This window comes from Capsicum annuum, chromosome 6 (genome assembly GCF_002878395.1).
Source record: "Capsicum annuum cultivar UCD-10X-F1 chromosome 6, UCD10Xv1.1, whole genome shotgun sequence".
Taxonomy (NCBI): Eukaryota; Viridiplantae; Streptophyta; class Magnoliopsida; order Solanales; family Solanaceae; genus Capsicum; species Capsicum annuum.
The window spans coordinates 150,998,993-151,019,473 of NC_061116.1; the positions used below are offsets into that span (position 1 = coordinate 150,998,993).

The 20,481-nt window shown below is 35.0% G+C and overlaps 1 pseudogene; it reads right to left on the minus strand.

Moving 5' to 3' along the window:
• Positions 1 to 1,621: 1,621 nt before the first annotated feature.
• LOC107874159 lies at positions 1,622 to 18,317 on the minus strand (annotated as a pseudogene).
• Between the last annotated feature and the right edge of the window lie 2,164 nt (positions 18,318 to 20,481).

Genomic DNA, 20,481 nt, shown 5'->3' on the forward strand with positions numbered 1-20,481 from the left:
AAAACCCCTCTATTTATAGGAAAAATTTACTCCTAATCTGAGTAAAAGGCGGATGCTTCAAATCCTGATAGATATCAAAGTAGATCTTGATAGACATTCACTATAATGTAAATACATTTATGACACATGATTTATTTTTTATTTTTCTCCAACTTTTTAAAATATAACTCCTAGTCAAATTGGGATTCCTATTTGTTGTAGGAGATTGATTAGTTATTATTTTTTGTAGCAAATAGATTTTATTTTATGGCAAGTTTAATCTATTTTTAGCTGTAATAGCACTATTTAAAGAGGAATTGGAGATCAATAAAATTAACATCTTTTACCAAAAAATAAAAATAAACTTCTCTGCGCCTCTTGCCTTCTAACTCATCTCATTTTTTAGCTTTTAACTGTATTAAAACAAAGATGATCTTTCCATAAACAAGTGGAAAGAATCAGAGGTAGGAGACCTCATCCGATGAAACATTTTGTAACCCTTGGTTTGCTGCCTTTCCTCATACCCTGCTAACGCAGAATGCTTTGTACTGTTCCTTTAAGAAAAATACAATTCTTAGTTCTTCTAATAATTCAAAACTATAATAATATTCTTATTTTTTGATAATTGATAATATTCTCCTTTTTTGATAACCAGTAATATTGTCCCTTTGCCCTTTTCTACCTTTCTTCTTCTCTCATTTTCTTTGTTATTTTTGCATGTTCTTTCCTTTCTCTCGATCAAAACATCTTTTGAGGGTGTGTTTAGTGTGAAGGAAAGGATTTTCTAAAAAATAATTTATTTTCTTACTTATCATGTTTGATTGGTGATCTGAAAAAAAATTTGAAAAATAAATCGTTATGTTTTGTCCTTGAACATCCCATCATGCCCTTGTTGTTGACATGGTTTATTAGCTAAGCTTTGAGAAAAATACCAAATGTCTAGTTCCTCTCATCTTTAACATGAAAAATGACATTCTTTATGTCAACCAGTAAGTTCTCTACTAATTAAGGAAAATACTTTCTTAAGTATTTAGTGCAACCCTACTATGTGGGAATATACTGTGTTTGTTGTTGTTGTTGTTGCAATCCAACAACATGGGAGTATTTACTTTCTTAAGTATTTACTTCCACCATGGGAGTGCTTGATTGTCACCATCTCAAGCACTCAGGAAATTCCAGGTGATTTATTTCAACTTTTACACATTTTAGAATCAGATGGCTGGTTGAAGAAATCAAAAATAGATATGAAATTAAGGGATCGAGTAGGCTAATACATCATCTTTCATGGATTTGAGTTCTCATAAGAAGGATACAAATCAAGAAATTTATAGTCTACTAGGATGGGAGATGGGATATGCAGTAAGAAATACAACATTCTAGAGGGAATGGAGAAGAAGAGCCTTTGAAACAATGAAAAACTCTTCCATACCAAATAAAGGGATGTTCCTATTTTTGGCGATTTTTTGGTGCAACCATGAAATTCAAGTTACCTGTAACGAATGAGTTAATTTCGTTGGTAATATTACTTTATCTACGTTTCATACTTTCAGATTACCACTTCTATACAATGCATTTTTCCCACATAACGATAGACTATTACTTTATAAATAATGTAGATTTTCGAAAATAAATATTGATTGACTTAACTCCAAAGAAAAGGAACAAATTGATGTTCAATCCATTGCGAATCAACAATCCAAATTTTTTCATGAGCAGGCTGCACAAACCATGGAAAAGAAAATTAAAATTTTGCCAAAACAACATATCTCAAATAAATTCGTCGAGAAGATAATTATCCAAGTTTTCATTGTATCTAGTTTCTTTAGTGTGCCACTCTGCTTTTACCATAACAGAGTCTTTTTCCATTATTCTATTACAATTAAAGAATGTATCTAAAGGAACTAGGAAATAATAACCTCTACATATCTTCTTAATGCGAAATTCAATCCTCATCCTTGCACCAAATCATTCTATAATCGAATCATATGCAAATATTAGTATAAATAGTATATGAAATAGTAGAAGACACTCATGATCATAGCAATTTCATCTTGAATGGACTATAACAATAAATGAATAAAAACGACATTGTCAGTCGATGGATTTGATCGCAAGTGAGAACTACTTGAATCATATGCCAAACACATTACCATGCTTATTGAGAAAACACAGAAGCCATTATTTCAACAAAATTGAACAAGAAATCAAATCAGAAGTATAATAAATCCTATAAAAAAAAGATAATCAAGATTTGATCTGGAGTCATAATTCTTCTAAATGAGTGGTTTTTACAAAATAGAATTTCTTCACTCAAGAGGAAAATGAGTGAAGTTGCCACAATTCAACCTTGAAGAAGAGTAGAAACAAGCTAATTGCCTCTAAATATTAATGTGCAAAAACATGCGGAGGCAGGTCAGTAGAATTCATAGCTAGCTTGTACCAGGGGTGCCTCAATATACCCAGTGACCTAAAGCAAAATTTCAAATGGGATGCAAAATTTCAAATATATATTATTTGAAGTTGATTTTCAGAACTTCTTGAGATGCAAAATTATGAATAAAATTATTCAATAATAATCTTCTCAAAATAATTCCTTTTCGATTGACAATATACCTAATTCATTCAATTTATGTTGAGATGTTGTTGATTTTAAGTAATATTTTATCAATTTAAATTTTTAAAACTTCTTTCAGCTAGGGATTGTTATAGGAACTCTATAGGCAATATATGCATTTGAAAAATATAATTTTTTTTATCTTAGTAAAATATTTCTTAACTTTCTAGCCCCTCCGCCCCCTTCAAGACTTATTTTAATTCTTTTCATGTTCATTAAGAAATATAATAAATGCAAGATATAGTCTACTAAGTTAGTCCTATTTATTAATGTTTTAAAAACATATTTAGCCGTATTAAAAAGAAATTTCTTTTGATGTTAAAGGTAAATTGAAACCCATTGTCAAATTTGTCTTGAATTCTCCTCAATATTTTCTAATAAAAAAAATCTACAGAATTATAAACTTATAATTATTAAAAATGAGCCCAAAAATTAGGGGCCTAAAGCATTGGCTTCAGTGTCTTGAAGCCGACCCTGGTTTGTACATGAATATAAGAGAGATATACAGAAAGGGTTGGGGGTTGGACCTGGGGAGGGGCATGGCATCTCCCTCTTATATCACATTCACTTTGGAGTAGAGAAAGAGAAAAATAATGACGTGAAGCGAAAAGGCTACCTATGGACCCCCCATAAAATTAGTTAGTTGTTGGCAAGATGTTCTATTGTGAGATACCTACAATAGATAATTGTGATGTCTAGACTAACTTGTGGGCAGCTGAACTAATTTCTTGGGGCATGTTATGGTTGTGGGGACTTTGGCTATTTCTCGATAGAGTGCCCTAGTCGTGGAGTGATAGTTTCTTTAGCTCAGAGTGTTCCACCGATTAGGGAGTAAGAATAAAAGTTAGAGCTAAGTGTTTCCAACATAATTTAATTTATGGAAAATAAACTTCAACCACAAATAAAAATATAAAGAAATAAGAATATTTTATTGACAAAAGATGTGGGTATAATCTGTTCTCCTTGATTTTCTCTGTAATTCGAGGGCCGTTACAGGCGTATTTCTCGAATGTAGGAATATTTGAGTTTGATCACCATGAAAGGAGGGTTTGTAGATTCTTGATGTATTTGATTATCAAGAAGAAGAGAGGTTTTTATCAGCCTCCAAGAACTTTACCAGAAATTAGATTCTTTAGAGTCCACCAAATTTCGATGTCTACACTAAGAGCAAAAATATTTAGATTTTTAAGCTTTTTAACATCTTAAAATTTAATAACAGGTTGAATTTTATGTTTTTGGGGAGAGGGGAGGAAAGAGAGAGCGAGTACGCTGCACTATGCAGCCTGCACAAGGAGGCAAACGTGGATTACTACACCAGCCTGGTCTTTCATTAGTATTCCTGCTAATCAATCCACACACAAATTTTTCACATGGATGAACATAAGCTAATTTTCAGAGTACCATCCAAATTAAGCGAAAATAAGTAAATTTAGAGACAAAGAATCAATGGAATGGGCTTACTTGTGAACTTCTCCATCATCCCTCCTCTTTGTCATCTGCAATGTTAGTCCACTTCTAGGTTCAAGACCAGGCAGGGAAATCTGGTGACCGTGTCTTTTAACTAGCCTAATATACTTGGCATACTCAGGTGGGCAAGGTTAGTCCTAAACAACTTAAGAGAAAATAGGGGTACTTTCACTTTGAATGAGAAACCAACTAAAACATCCAGGGAATAACTCACTCTTCTCTGCGTTGAAGTTCTCAACTCCAAGATCTTCATCCCATATAAATATGTAATAATAGGCAGCTACTTCATCAGGATGTAAAAATCTCTTTGTATACCACCTGAGAAAGAAAAGAGAAAGGACCAATATTAGACTAAATCTAGAAGAACACAGGCTATTATATCCCAGAACATCCTTTGGCCATTCAATCTATAAGCTTAGTAGGACAAATAAATGGAGTCAAATAAAGGCTGCTGCTTGAACAGAACACAATTCTCTCAGCACATTATTCTTTGATTGTTGCATCAGATAGATAAGACTTGGAAATCCCAAAACTGATACGTCAATTAAAGTCGTACCATTTGGTCTGCTTCCTTACACTAATGTGAACTGCACGCTTGGACCACTCAAATTCATCCCACTCACTCGTTCGACCATCATAATGGAAAAGCAAAATTTGAAAGTCCTCTGAAAACTAATTAAGACACAGAAAATAAGACTACTTGGAATGCATTGTTATGTAAAAGAGCTCAAGTAGTAATGATATCATTTTAATGGATCACTTCATTGTTAAAACCTTTTTAACAGCTACATCAATGTTGGCATTTTAGATTAAACCAACAGTAAATGTCAGCAAGTACTTTGGCTTCACTGTTAGATCCTGATAATTTCACAAAATTTATATGATAACTGCACCTAAATAAAGTAACACCAGAAAGCAAAACACAAAAAATAAATGTGGGAAATTTTATGACAACCTATGCCCGTGCCCTTTCAGTTAATGCAAATGTCCTAATGGCACTGGAAGCATCCCTTTTTTTTCAGAAGTGCCAATTGCAGGTATCCTACACTAAATAATGAGCATATATTTCTTTTCATTTTCTTCTTTGTTTTGTCTTTTTCCAAAGTTGGAGTTAACTTATGATTATCGATATATCTGCATCATACCTTACTTGGTTCACCCCACAACCTTCTCAAATAAAGATCTGATTCAGGGACTATAATCCTTGGTGGCAAGGACTCTGCACATCGAGGATTTGTTGGAACATATTATCGACAACAAAATTTTATTAAATTAAAATTAGTACGAAATTAAGATTATGTTAAATTCAAAATAGATTAGTCCCAAATAAATATTGTGGATTAATATAATTGGATTAATTATTTAAGTCCAAACATGTATGAATTTAATTAAAGTTCAATTTTAATTGGGCTAGCCCATTGGTTTGGGCTATAAATGATGAGCCTACTTTGCTAAGCCCAAGATATTATCATATTCTAGATGCTCAAATAAGCTTCACGTGTCAAACTACATGGCATGCCAAGTCAAGTGAAAGAGCCAATAGAACCATACCACATGTCAAAATGACGCAGCAGACTTAGAGGAATCAAAAGGCCATAAAAGGTGTCATATCACTTAAATCTGATTAATTAAAGGAAGTCCATATTCAACATGACTCTTCCTTTTCCACAACTATAAATAGGGATCTCATAATTCAGAGAAAAGTCCTCAGACCTCTAACAAGAAGCAAGAGAAAGCGTGCATCAAATGCTGCAATTTCTCTACAAAGCTCAAGCTTTCAAATCAAGTTCATCAAGATTCAAGATCAAGACCGCAATATTAAGAACAAGCTTAAAAGCCATTGAATTCAAGAACAAGTCAAGATCAAGTCCCTCGAATCAACAAATCAAGTTTAAATTCAAGATCAAGCTTTAAGACCTTGAATTTAAATTTGAAAAGGCAATCAGAGGATTATCAATACTTATTTTTTTATCTCAAAATTTTATTATCAAACAAATTCTGGCATGCCTAGTAGGACAATCTCTACCTCTCATCTCAACTTTTCATACTTCAAAGTTTAAGAACAACGAAATGACTTCCAAGAAGGTTAACTCTCAATCAACTACTTCCAAGGCTGTGGATTCAAAGTTTTTTGTTGAAGTAGAAAGCATCCTTGGTGTTATTTTTGGAAGATTGGGAGCTGTCACAAGGAGCAAGGCAGGCTTGCTAGATCCAGTGTCGTCTGCACCAACTCCAATTTTTGGATATTCTACATTAAAAAGAACGAAGTCCAATGCAAGTGCTTCGAAAAGAGGAAGTAGTGTGGTGGAATCGCTTAAGAAGACTCTAGCTCTACTCGGACATTTCGGTTCCAAATACTTTGGCGTAAAGAGTGATGGTCGTTCAACAAACGTGACATCTCCACTTAAACTGCATAAGCTGAGCACTTCAAAGATCAACTATACGATAATCTATGTTACTCTCCAACATCTCTGGTGATCATGCAAGCAATGGTTACTGATGCCTCATCTATGAAGGAGCAACTTGCAAATCTAACAAAGGCAAATGAGGGCCTACCAATTATGTTCAGAATCAAGATGCTCGGATTGATAAGATAATGGATAGGATGGAAGGCCTGATAGATGGAGAGTTTATCCATTCTCCTAGAAAATCCCCAGAGGCTCATGAGATAGAACATCTTGTGAAACAAACACCACCAACTAAAGAAGTACAAGTTTCTTCTGAGGAAAGATCTCGATTGAGCAATTGAAGGGACCCTAAAAGACAATTATGATGTTGTCACCGAGTCTTCCCTTGCGTATGCCAAGTCCTACACTTCAAGAATAGATAGCCTCAAAATGCCTGCAGGCTATCAACCCCACAAATTTTAACAATTTGAGGACAAAGGGAACCCAAAACAATATGTTGCATACTTTGCTAAGATATGTTATAATTTTGGAACTTACGGTGACTATCTTATCAAACATTTTGTTCATTCCCTAAAGGGAAATGCCTTTGATTGGTATATGGATCTTGAGCCTAACTCAATCGATAGTTGGGAGTAATTGGAGCAAGGAGTTCCTGAATCGTTTTTATAGCACAAGACGTATAGTGATCATGGTAGAGCTCACTAATACTCGGTAAAAAAGGACGAACCAGTCATTGATGTCATTACACAATGGAGAAATTCTAGCCTAAATTTAAAAGATAGGCTCAACAAAGCTTCTGCAATAGAGATGTACGTCTAATGGATGCACTGGAAGCTTTTCTACATCTTGCAAGGAATTAAGACTAAATCCTTTAAAGAGTTAGCTACCTGTTCTCACGACATGGATTTGAGCATGTCTTCTACTGAAAAAGGGGCAGAGCCTATCCATGACCCTCGAAGAGGAAAAGATAAGCAGGAACCCAAAAGATGGGGCAAGTTTGTCCTAAAAAATAACAATAAGGAATCAATGAATATTGACGTGTCTCTTGTAAAGGTCACCATGAAGGTGAGCAAGAAGAAAAGTGTGAAGATGACTTCTGGAGCACGTCCAAATCAAAAAACTTTATAGGAGATGCAAGAAAAGGAATATCCCTTCCTTGATTCTGATATTGCTAAGATATTCGATGAACTCCTTGAGCATAAGCTTATTGAACTCCCAGAGATGTAGCGGCCCAACGAAAATGGAAGGACCAATGACACTAATTATTTCAAATATCATAGTCTTGTGATTCACCCTCTTAAAAAGTGCTTTGTCTTTACAGACAAAGTCATGCAACTGGCAAACGAGAAGAAGATCTTCTCCGATGATGAGACGGCCAGTTCTCATCAAATATTTATAACTTTTGGCTCGCTCAATCCTGTCCAAATATGTACTGAAGAACATAATAAAAAACTATTAGATCCTGAAGGTGAGATGAAGGTTAGACTCTGGTGACCAGGCGCAGACGTAGGAAAACGAGTCTATGAAATGAGTTGTCCGAGAAGCCAACTAAAAGGAGGATGTTAAAGAAACCAAAGAAACAAAAATTGGCTGAGCTTTCGAAGAAGACGACGGTAATTGACCTTCACTACCATAAACCATGGTGTCTAATAACATTGAAAGAATTCTTACCAAGTTGGTTTCTTGTAAATACTGCTAAGTCAACCTTGAGGTATCTTATTTTAATACTACCAAAGAGGGGGTAAAATGGTAAAAATATACCCATAGAAGTTCCTTCATCTTCTGAAAATCTTGCTGATACTCTTGGCCAAGAGGCACATGTATGTGATACAAAAATCATATTTATAAATAACGATCTTCTACTTGGAGGAAACCTATACAATAGTCCCTTGTACATGGTAGGTCATGTTATAGGAAAGAAGATAAATAAAATCTTGATTGATGAGAGATCTGGAGTTAACATCCTACCTATTCGTACAATGAAGAAACTTAACATTGCTACCAATAAACTGGCTGAAAGCCGTATAATGATCCAAGGCTTCAACCAAGGGGGCCAAAGGGCCATGAGAGCTGTCAAGTTGGGGATTCGTATGGATGATTTTCAATCAAATGCATTGATACATGTGATCGATGCCAAAACTTTATTCAATATATTACTTGGTAGGCCTTAGGTATACGAGAATAAAATTATCTCATTTTTTTACTATTAATGCTTAAAGTACCTCAAAGGCGGAGTGGAAAGAAAGATAGTTGTCGATCATAAGCAATTCACTAAAGTTGAGTCACATTTTGCCGATGCAAAATTGTACGTAAAGAATTATGTTGTGAATGAGAAAAGGGTTGAAGATATCACCAAGAACAAGTGTGATGATCTTGTATCTAAGAAGGTCGTGGTGACTATCGAAAAAGTCGCCACTAAGAAGCCCTTCTTCACTTCAAATAAATAAAGCGTTGCACCTTTGAAAAAGAAGGCAACTCCTATTCTTTGATACATACCAAAGGTGTAAAAAGAGAAAGATCACCCATCTAATGCCAAGAAAATGTGCTAAAGGGGATAACTTTACCTATCAGGAGGATTGAAGCAATAAATCCATCCTCAAGACTACTTGGAGAATCTATGGGTCAAAATGCGCCACAAGATATAACACTCCCTATGAAGCATACAAAATAGGGCTTCAACCAAATGTATAAAAGCTATTTGTAAAGGCTGGATATAATCCTAATGAGCCATCAAGGTTGGGAAATCTTTCGTCGGAAGGTACAATCAGGCAGGCACGTGAAGGCATAGGATACACACAGTTACCTATGATTCGCATCTCCATAAGAAAGACAGTTAGTAACTATATCATTGTAGAAAAAGAGTCTACTACACCCAACAAAAGACCTTCTGTCTTTGACTGACTTGGAGAATCAACTGCAAGAACTTTCGTGTTTGAAAGGTTTGGACCTCTAAATAAGAAAAAAACTACAAGGGTCATAGAAGTCATCAAAGCACGATGATGCACTCTTTACTTAAAATCCAGAAGGATTTTCAAAGCTTGATTCCTTATAAAATGAGGCGCCAGACAGAAATGGTAGTTTTATGCAATGAGGTATTAAAAGCAAAGGCTCATACTATGGTTTATACCAAGGAATATGAGGAAGACAAAGAAATTTTAGGCTTCTCATATCATGTTACACCCCAAAATGGGAATAAGGTATCATCCCAAATGAAGGTTGATAAAGCAATGGAAGAAAATTTCTAGTGCTACCACATATCCATTAACGATAATAATTCTCAAGATGAGGAAGATGCTGGAGATGTTCCATCACAACTTGAAAAAGGAGTAAAGGCCACAATAGATCCCTTTAAGAAAGTTAATCTTGGATCCGATGAAGACCAAAGACCAACTTACTGAGTGCATTTCTATAAGTGGAGGAGAAAATCGCTTATATGGACATACTCAAAGAATATATGGATGTCTTTGTTTAGAGTTATAAGAAAATTCCTGGCTTAGATCCAAAAGTAGCAGTCCATTACTTGGCGGTCAAGAATAATGCTCGTCCTGTTAAGTAAGTCCAAAGATGCTTTAGGCCAGAGTTGGTTCCATTGATTAAAAATAAAGCTAACAAACTCATTGAAGCTGATTTTATTTGTGAAGTCAAATATCCAATGTGGATTTCAAGTATTGTTCTAGTACGGAAGAGAAATGGCTAAATTCGAGTTTGTGTTGACTTTCGTGATTTGAACAATTCCTTCCCTAAGGATGATGTTCTAATCCCTATACCAGAGTTGATGATCGATGCCACCATTGGTTATGAGGCAATATTCTTCATGGATAGTTCATCCGGCTATAGTCAAATCTGCATGGCAACAAGAGATAAAGAACTCATTGCATTTCATACGCCCAAAGGTATTTATTGCTACAAGGTGATGCCTTTTGGTTTGAAGAACATTGGATCTACTTATCAAAGGGCTATGTAAAATATCTTTTGATGGACTACTACATAAAAATATTGAATGATACATAGATGATCTGGTGGTGAAGTCAAGAAAGAGAGATGACCACTTAAAAGACCTAAGAGTGGTATTCGAGTTACTTCGAAGATATCAACTAGGATGAATCCATTAAAGTGTACCTTTGGAGTTACTTATAGAAAATTTCATGGCTTTATTGTGTGACACTAAGGAATTAAAATTGATCAAGCCAAGGTCGATGCAATTTTAAAGATGCCCGAGCCACGAAACATTCATGAGTTAAAAAGCCTTCAAGGAAGGCTAGTATATTTAAAGAGGTTTATCTCAAACCTAGCTGGAAAATGTCAACCATTTAGTCGCCTTATAATGGGACCAAGCTTGTAGTAATGCCTTTGAGAGTATCAAATCATACTTAATGAATCCACCAATTCTTGCGGCACCTATACCTGAGAAACGATTGATAATCTATATCGCGGAACATGAGAGGTCAGTTGGAGCACTACTAGCTCAAGAAAATATTGAGGGTAAAGAGAACTCTCTTTACTATATAAGAAGAATGATGACACCAAATAAGCTAAAGTATTCTCCAATCAAAAAGTTATTTTTGACATTAGCCATCTCAATTCAAAAGATGAAGTACTACTTTTAGGCTCATGTTGTTCTTCTTGGGTCTAAGGCGAATCCCATCAAGTTTGTAATGTTGAAATCAGTACTTAGTGACCGACTTGCAAGATGATACCTTTAATTTAAATAGTTTGAGATTATGTATATTCCCCAAAAAGCCGTAAAAAGACAAGCATTAGCTGAGTTCTTGTCAGACCACTGGATACCTGATGATTGGGATCTGAGCGATGAACTTCCTGATGAAAATACAATGGTTATTGAATCCACGCCCCCATGGAATATGTAATTTAATGGTGCCTCACATCGAGATAGAGCTGGTGTCGGTATGGTGTTCGTTACTCCATAAAAAGAAGTCATCCCATACTCTTTTACCCTAATAAATCGTCGCTCCAATAATATTGCTGAATATCAAGCGTTAATACTTAGACTTGAGATAGAAGATGATATGAAACAACTGCAATTACAAGTCTTTAGTGACTCTCAATTGGTGATTAAATAACTTTTGGGAAGCTATGAAGTTAGAAATCCTGATCAACGACCATATCATGATTATGCACTGAAGTTGAAGGGGTGGCTTGGAGAAGTAACCCTCCAACATGTGCCAAGGAAAGAAAATAAGTAAATCGATGCCCTAGCTACTTTGGCCTCAAGCCTAACTCTTCCAAATCAGACACGAGTTACTATCCGCCAGAATGGGTAGCACCTTCATCAAATGAGGATGTAGAAAATAAGGTTGACTACCTCGTTTCTGTGTCTGAAACTATAAAAGAAGATTGACGAAAACCTATTATTGATTATTTATGTTATGGGATACTTCTCGAAAATCCAAGGAGAAAGACGGACATTCATTATCGTGAACCTCACTTTCTTTACTATAATGACACGTTATACAAAAGATCATTTAGAGAAATACTCTTGCGATGCTTGGAAGAGAAAGAAACAATTTAAGATTTTCAAGAAGCGCACTCAGGATTTTGTGGATCACATCAGTCTGGACCGAAGTTTCATTTTTACATTAAATAGGATGGGATACTATTGGCCAACGATGGTGAAAGATTTCTTGAACTATTTTAGAAGATGCAAAGCTTGTCAATTTCATACGAATTTCATACTATAGCATCTTGGCCATTAAATTCTTGGGGAATGAATATTGTTGGTCCACTACCAAAATATTCTGGTGGACACTTATACATCTTAGCCGCAGTAAATTAGTTCTCAAAATGGGTTGAAGTTGTTGCTCTCAAAGAAGTAAAGAAGGAGAATGTTGTGAATTTCATCCAAGTGAATATCATCTACCACTTTGGAATCCCTCAATATATAATAACCGACAACGGTAAGCCATTTGATAACAATTGATGAACAAGATCTCCGATCTTTTTGGCTTCAAGAAGCGCAAGTCTTCTCTGTACCATGTTGCTGCTAATGGTCTAGCCGAAGAGTTTAATAAGACTTTATAAATCTATTGAAGAAATTCATCTCCAAGTCCAAGCGAGATAGGCTTGAATGATTGGAAGAAACTTTATGGTCATATAGAACAACTTACCGCACACCAACACAAATAATCCCATATTCGCTTGCTTTTGGAGTTGAAGCTGTCCTGCCACTTGAGGGTCAAATACCTTCTTTAAGACTGGCTATTCAAGAAGGGATCACTGATGAAGAAAAGGCTAAATTTCTTCTTGTAGAATTAGAACCTCTTGATGAAAAGAGGCTAGAGGCTCAGCAAAATCTTGAATGTTACCAAGCCTGACTATCTTGGTTTTCAATAAAAGAGTTTACTTGAGGTGCTTCCAAGTTGGAGATCAAGTTCTTCCAGTAAGAAGACCCATTATTTCTTCTCGTGAATTTAGGGGCAAATTCACCCCAAAGTAGGATGGACCATATATTGTACAAGAGGCATGTTCAAATGGTGCTTACAAGCTTGTCAATGCAGATGGAGTAAAAATCGGCCCTATCAACACCAAGTTCTTGAAGAAATATTATCTTTGAAGGAAGATGAAAATCCTTAGGCATGAGTATGAACTACATGTTCACTCCTGACCCGCAAGAGTATAAACTGTGTACGGATTAAAAAAATAAAAAAAGTCCGTTAGGTTTAAAACCCCAAAAAAGGCGGTCTAAGCAAAAGTTAGGTTGTAAAAAAAACACTCACCCAGAACTACGTTGTTACTTGATCCTCTTCTCTGAGGTACGTAGGCGCTTAGAATTTCATTTTGAGTTTAGTTGTATGAGTAAAAAAAATGTTCTTGCAGTATCCGCCATACAAACACCAAGTATAAAACTATTCTCATTACTTCAATGGGATTTGGAATGCCAAAGTTCTCCAAGCCTACAACTAAAATGATCTCAAAATTTTCATTCCTTAAGGTGGACAAAATTTGTCCCTTTGTACCTTAAGCTGACCTCTTACATGTTTATCCTTAAAAGTTTCTATGTCTTAAGGTGGACAAGATTTGTCCCTTTGCACCTTAAGCTGGCCTCTAACGAATTTATCCTTAAAATGATATCAAAATTTTCATGCCTTAAGGTGGACAGGATTTGTCTCTTTGCACCTTAAGCTGGCCTCTTACGTGTTTATCCTTAAAGGTTTTCATACCTTAAGGTGGACAAGATTTGTCCCTTTACACCTTAAGCTGGCCTTTAATGGGTTTATCTTTAAATGGATATCAAAATTTCAATGTCTTAAAGTGGACAAGATTTGTCCCTTTTCACCTTAAGCTGGCCTCTTACATGTTTATCCTTTAAAGTTTTCATGCCTTAAGGTGGATAAGATGTATCCCTTTGCACCTTAAGCTTCCTTCTCATAGGTTCATCTTTAAAAGGATCTCAAATGTTTTCATGCCTTAAGGTGGACATAATTCGTCCCTTTGCACATTAAGCTGGCCTCCCACGGGTTTATCCTTAAAAGGATATCAAAATTTTCATGCCTTAAGGTGGACAAGATTTGTCCCTTTGCACCTTAAGCTGGCCCCTTATGTGTTTATTCTTAAACGAATATCAAAATTTTCATGCCTTAAGGTGGATAAAATATGCCTCTTTGCACCATAAGCTGGCATTTAGATGAATTTGTTATGTAAAGGGACAGTCTTGAAGTCAAATTGGCCATTCTTAGAGTGTACGGAGATGAAGTTAAACTCTAGCACCCTAACCCGAATGTTGTGAAGCCACCATCTTAAAGTCAAATTGGTCGTTCTTAGAGTATACGGAGGCAAAGTTAAACTCTCGCACCTAAGCCAATTGTTGCAAAGCCACCATCTTGAAGTCAAATTGGTCGGTCTTAGAGTGTATGGAGACAAAGTTAAACTCTCGCACTCTAAGCCGATTGTTGCATAGCCACCATCTTAAAGTCAAATTGATCGGTCTTAGAGTGTATGGAGGCGAAGTTAAACTCTCGTACCCTAAGTTGATTGTTGTATAGTCACCATCTTAAAGCCAAATTGGTTGGTCTTAAGGTGTACGGAGGGAAATTTTAACTTTTGTACCTTAAGCCGATTGTTGCATATTTGTTTCAACCTTGCAAAAAATTAATGAAACAAGAAAGAAAGTAAAAACATAAATAGAAAGGATATTACCTGTCAAAGCGTTGCGATCTTGAAAGTTGTATATAACCAACTTGGATTGAGACAAGATGGATTGATGAAAATAAAGCCCTCGAAATCTAGTTTGAAGCAATCAAAACACTCTTTGGTGGTGATGGTCCCACATCAAGAAATAAATTATCTGATGAGGTGATGCAAATCTGAAATCCTCTGTCGGACAACATATAAGATCGACTTCAGAAAATCGTCTAGAACAGTCCAAGAAGTGTTGAAATTCAAATTTTGGATATGTTATATATGCATGTTTTCAAGATCTATAAAATTAAGCAGATCATAATTTCGATACTCTCACATTGTTATATAATTTTTTTGGTGACATTGCATAAATTTGAAATTGCTGATGCATCAAAGCTCAATACTGATTTTGGGATAATACCTAAACTAATCTCTAAAGTATTAAATTATGAATTCCAGATATGCTATAGATCTTTGTGTCTAGTTTCACAAGAATCAAGCGGCTTGGAATTTCGACATTCCTGCTTCAAGATATGAAAATTTAAGTGAAGACGCACAAATCTAAAATTTTTAGCATGATAAAATTCAGGGTTAAAGTCCCTGAATTATTTAAGTTCAAACATGTATGGATTTAATTAAAGTCCAACTTTTATTGGGCTAGTCCATTGATTTGGGCTATAAATGATAAATTCACTTTGTTAAGCCCAAGATATTGTTATATTCTAGAGGCCCAAATAAGCGTTAGGTGTCAAATAACGTGGCATGCCAAGTGAAAGAGCTAATAAGACCATGCCACATGTCAAAATGATGTAGCAGGCCTAGTGAAATCAAAAACCCATAAAAGGTGTTATGTCACTTAAATCTGAATGGTCAAAGCAAATCCATATTCATCATGACTTTCCTTTTCCACAACTATAAAAAGGGTCTAATAATTCAGAAAAAGGTCCCCAGAACTCTAACAAGAAGCAAGAGAAAGATTGTGGATCAAATGCTGCAATTTCTCTACAGAGCTCAAGCATTCAAATCAAGTTCATCAAGATTCAAGATCAAGACTGCAATATTAAGAACAAGCTCAAAAGCCCTTGAATTCAAGCACAAGTCAAGATCAAGTCCCTCGAATCAACAAATCAAGCTTAAATTCAAGATCAAGCTTTAAACTCTTGAATTTATATTTGAAAAGGCGAATCAGAGGATTTATAGAAATTGTAACACTCACTTATTGAAATCAATAAAACGATTGTTGCAATATTTTTATTGTCTTGATTACTTATTTTTCGATCTCAAAATTTTATTATCCAACACATATATCTAGAAAATTAAATGGAATAACATTTTCGAGATGTTCTTACCTCAAGTGTATCACGGCAGCCGAAACATATAGCATAATCTCCTTGCGTACAGAAAATAATCATGTAATCAAAAAGTGTATCCACAAGTTTCTCTTAATTCTTCAAGAAACCACCAGGCTTGTTATTGAACCAGTAACAAGAAGTTTGGACACTTCAGAAAATGAGATCTGCTTCCATAAGAATGTCTCAATCGCCAAATAGTGCTTTTGATTCTGGTGTTACTATATCCAGTTGTCTGTACATAAAGATAAAAGTCCAAACCCCTAGGCAGCTCCACAGGAACTCTGTATTGCCTTCAATGTTATAATTGCTTCTTCGTACATTCTTTTATGGAATTCAAAAATTTATTTACACTCCTTTCTTCTCAAGCATCCGCAACACATTCTTCTTCACATTTTATCATACGATATTAATCTAGTTCAATGAATATCATGTTGAGAACCTTCTCCCTCTTCTTATGAATTAGAATTACAATCTTTTTTACCGATATATAACCTCCCTTTATTTATCATGAACGAATTCAAATTGATTCTTCATCACCTTTTAATGTCCCCACATCTTACTCTATTAGCATTCCACAAGTTTCATCATATTAATACTGCGGTAGATCCCATAACTTTTAATATTTCTATATTTATGTCGACGCCAAGAAAATTTTTCTTCTCTCATTAGACATATTTCACTTCTTTAATATAACGTTGAAACAATTGATTAGTACTATCCTGAATTCTCTAATGAACTTTAAACATCTAATTGGATATCATCTAGACCACAGGAAAATGGTGACTGAATATCTATAAGAAACTCAACTTTTGAGATCCAACAGCTGCCTAAAAGAAGGCTTTTACCATTTAAAATACTCCCAACTATTTCTCCTACAATTTCGTTTCGATAATGAGTTTTCTTGCATAGATGTTTGTGTTTATTCAAACTTTTGCAGTTAAGAAAGTTACAATAGATGGGAAGATCTAAACCATTAGCATGGTTCTTCGCTCTGCGGTCAAGGACAAGCTAAAAGCAAATACTATCAAATCCAATCTAGAAAGACTACAAAATTGATTATTCTCTATTAATGGGAACCTTTCTTGCTTTTTATTTGCCCAAGGCTTAAGCTAGGCAGATTGGCAAGGAAAGCCTTCTCTGGAAATAGTTTTCCTAGTTGCAACTTTTGTATGAAGACAATTATTTTTAACCTCCAAACCAATTAAGTAGGAAATAAAAGTTATGTAGACCGATGGTTCCCTCAGGAACTACAAGAAAAATATCAAGGCAGATAGGGCGCAATTTAACTGCTACGTTAAGACCTTATTGTCTCAAAAACTTACCAACTTTGATTATAGAGAGTGAACACAACATTCACTGTCAGAAACTATAATTAAGAAATAGGAGCAGAACGGCCTAACTGAAAACAACCAAGAAAATATATCTGCACGTCTTCTAGAGCCAGGTAAACTTCAAAGAATTGTTCTAAGAAGCCTATCTAGCTATTAGGTCCAGGACTGGCATGACAAAAGGTCAAAATACAATATTTTGTCTAGACACCAGATAAGAAACATTCTGCAAACGCAGGAAATAATGACTTCCATTATAGTTAAGACAAAAGACATCAATGAAAAGGAAAAGGTACAAGAGTTGTTAGTTTTTAAAGGAGATATTTATCGACATAATGCTAGAATCATACACTTAGAAGCAGTAATAGCACAATTGATCCATTTGACTTTTGATTTGTTTACTTGGAATTTACAAGTGTTCAATATTCAACACCACAAGGGAGAACGATGCAGATACTAAGAGATTTGCATGACTTCACTGGCCAAATTAACATTATTTAAAAAGATTCCATCAGATGATTATACAAATAAATCAATAAACTGGAGCTGAAGGTAAGAGTAGTGTAGAGTATCCATGTGAAATAAGTACCTGTAGAGTTACAAGATTCTCTGCAAAAAAACGTTCAGTAGAAGGTCTACAATGGTCATCGCCAAAGGCTAGAGATGATATATGATTTGAAGGTAAACTAATCTACAAAAGACACAAAAGAAAAATTTATAAGGAATGACAAAAGTTTCTTAATCAATATCAGAGCAGATATTGAAAGATTGGGCAACCTTACCTTTGTTAGAGAAACATATGGAGATGAAATGCTAATAAAATATCCAAACACCATTCCCATCATTGTTGTTATAACAAGTTTGGATCTATCGTTTGGTCTTCTGAAAGCCCCACTGAACCAGAATAAAGAAAAAAAACAAGGTAACTCTAAGATATATGCATTGACCACAACTTGATTTTCAGAACCAAATGTATAGTAAAATTGATTCCAATGTAAGTATTATCCACAAACCTACGGTACAAGGTTTCCATTGTGATAAAAGTTGCTCAATTCAAAAGTTAGCACTAACCACAGGCAAATTCCGTCAACATCCTCACCATTCTTCACTATCTAGAATTTGCAATCTTGTCATGCCTGAAGGGCTGAATCTGTTAATCATTCGGGAAATATGAGATGTCACAATAACCTGCATAACCTCACTTGTTCACCAAATCTTTATCTCCAATACTAATCAATAGAGCAAAATCAAGGCAATAGATCACCGAGATTAATATTTAAATTATGTTGCCGGTTTGCTAAGACTCTCTTCAGTGTCCTAAGAGACTTTACGTTGGCAAAAGATATAGAGAACGTCTAGTGTTAGAGAATCCAAATTACTGAGTATTAGAATGAAAAAGTCTAAATATCAAGTCTTGTAATCCAATTCACTGAAGAAGGCGTCAGAGAGAAACCAATTAAACTATTTTTAAGCTCCATTAGAGAAAATTTAGGGAAGCAATAAGAAAGAAAGTTTTTAGGTTCCCATGCTCATGTGAGCCAAACTTTCTCTGATTGAAATGACGTGAAGTAAAATGTGTGCAAGCAGGAATTTAACTTCAAGTTACAATGATCATGCAAATCAACTAATTCTACTTCCCAATCTGAAACTAGTTGAAGCCGGGTATATGAATTATTTTGCTCTAACCATATATTAAACAGACTGCTAGTGAACACCAAACATAACCAAAAACTTCAAGTTAGGAATTTCATCCTAATTTCTAGACAAACGGATAAAAAAAATTACCTGCGGTCCCTATTATTTGTATTTAATATTTTTTCACCCACTTAAGAAGAACATTTAGTTGGACATAATTTTGTTTGAAACATGAAAAAAGAGTTTTTGAAAAAAGAAGTTAGAAAAATGATATTTGGAAATTGAAGTTGTATTTGAACATGCATTTCACTTGAAAAAAGGTTAAGAGTTTTGTAAGTGGTATTTAATTTTTTCTTTATGGATTTTCAAATTTGAAAAACTCTCTTCTAAAAAAACCCTCTGTTCTAAATTCCAAGGAAATGATTAAATTATCCAGTATCTTGGATATCAACTACGCTGCTCGAATTGAACATGAAAATTAGGAAAGGGCACCGTGTCCCAAGGTGTGTGATGTAAGAGTCTACCCTAATACAAGCAGTAGTGACTATTTCTATGACAAACCTATGCCCTATAGCTAACATGGAGACAATTTGAATGTTGCTCCGACGCTCACCAGGATTTAAAATGATAATTGGGCAAAGGGAACAAGGCCCCAAGGGAAGTGACGTTGATAGCCTATCCTAATCCAAAGCATTAATGACTATATTCATGATTTAAATCCGTGACCTATACTTAACATGAAGACAACTCCGAGGCTCCCCAAAATTCAACATGAAAATTGAGAAAAGGGCACTAGGCCCCTAAGGTGTGATATAGATAGTCTACATGGAAGTATTAGTGACTATTGCCATGGCTGAAACTCGTAGCCTATAGCTAACATGGAGAAAACTTTAATGTTGCTTTAAGGCTCCCTAGGATTCAACATGAAAATTTGGCAAAGAGAATCGAGCCCAATGGTGTGATGTAGATTGTCTACATGAAAGCATTAGTACTATTTTTCGAGCTCTAACATGTGACCTACAACTATCACGGAGACATCTTTGACGTTGCTCGAAGGCTCCCTAAATTCAACATGAAAATTGTTTGTTAAAAGATGTGTCTTTCTGATCCCTAAATCACCCAATAATTTTGAAAACACCATAATTGAATTCACAAGTGTCCATTTAGAAAATTGGGAAAATTATGACAAGTTAGTGAAATGTAGACTACATGCACAAATGGGTAGGTAAAATTAAGATATGATGCATTTTTAACACTAGATGAAGAAAGTTTGGTGTTGATAAATTTACAGGTTTTCACTGAATGTTTGAGATGAGATCGATATACAGACGATTGGTATTTTGAACTGTCAAACCTTTGGAACTAAAAGTATGTAATTCGTTGAGTAATGAGCTGAATGGAAGATCTTAAACTATCCCTTTAACAAGCCTAATACCAAACGTAGCTAACATAGTTACATGTCATAGATGTTAGTTATAGTTAGTTATAGATCACTTAGTAGTTAGATTATCTAGTTGTTAGGAGTTAGTTATCACTACTATATCTGTATATATCACTTGTAT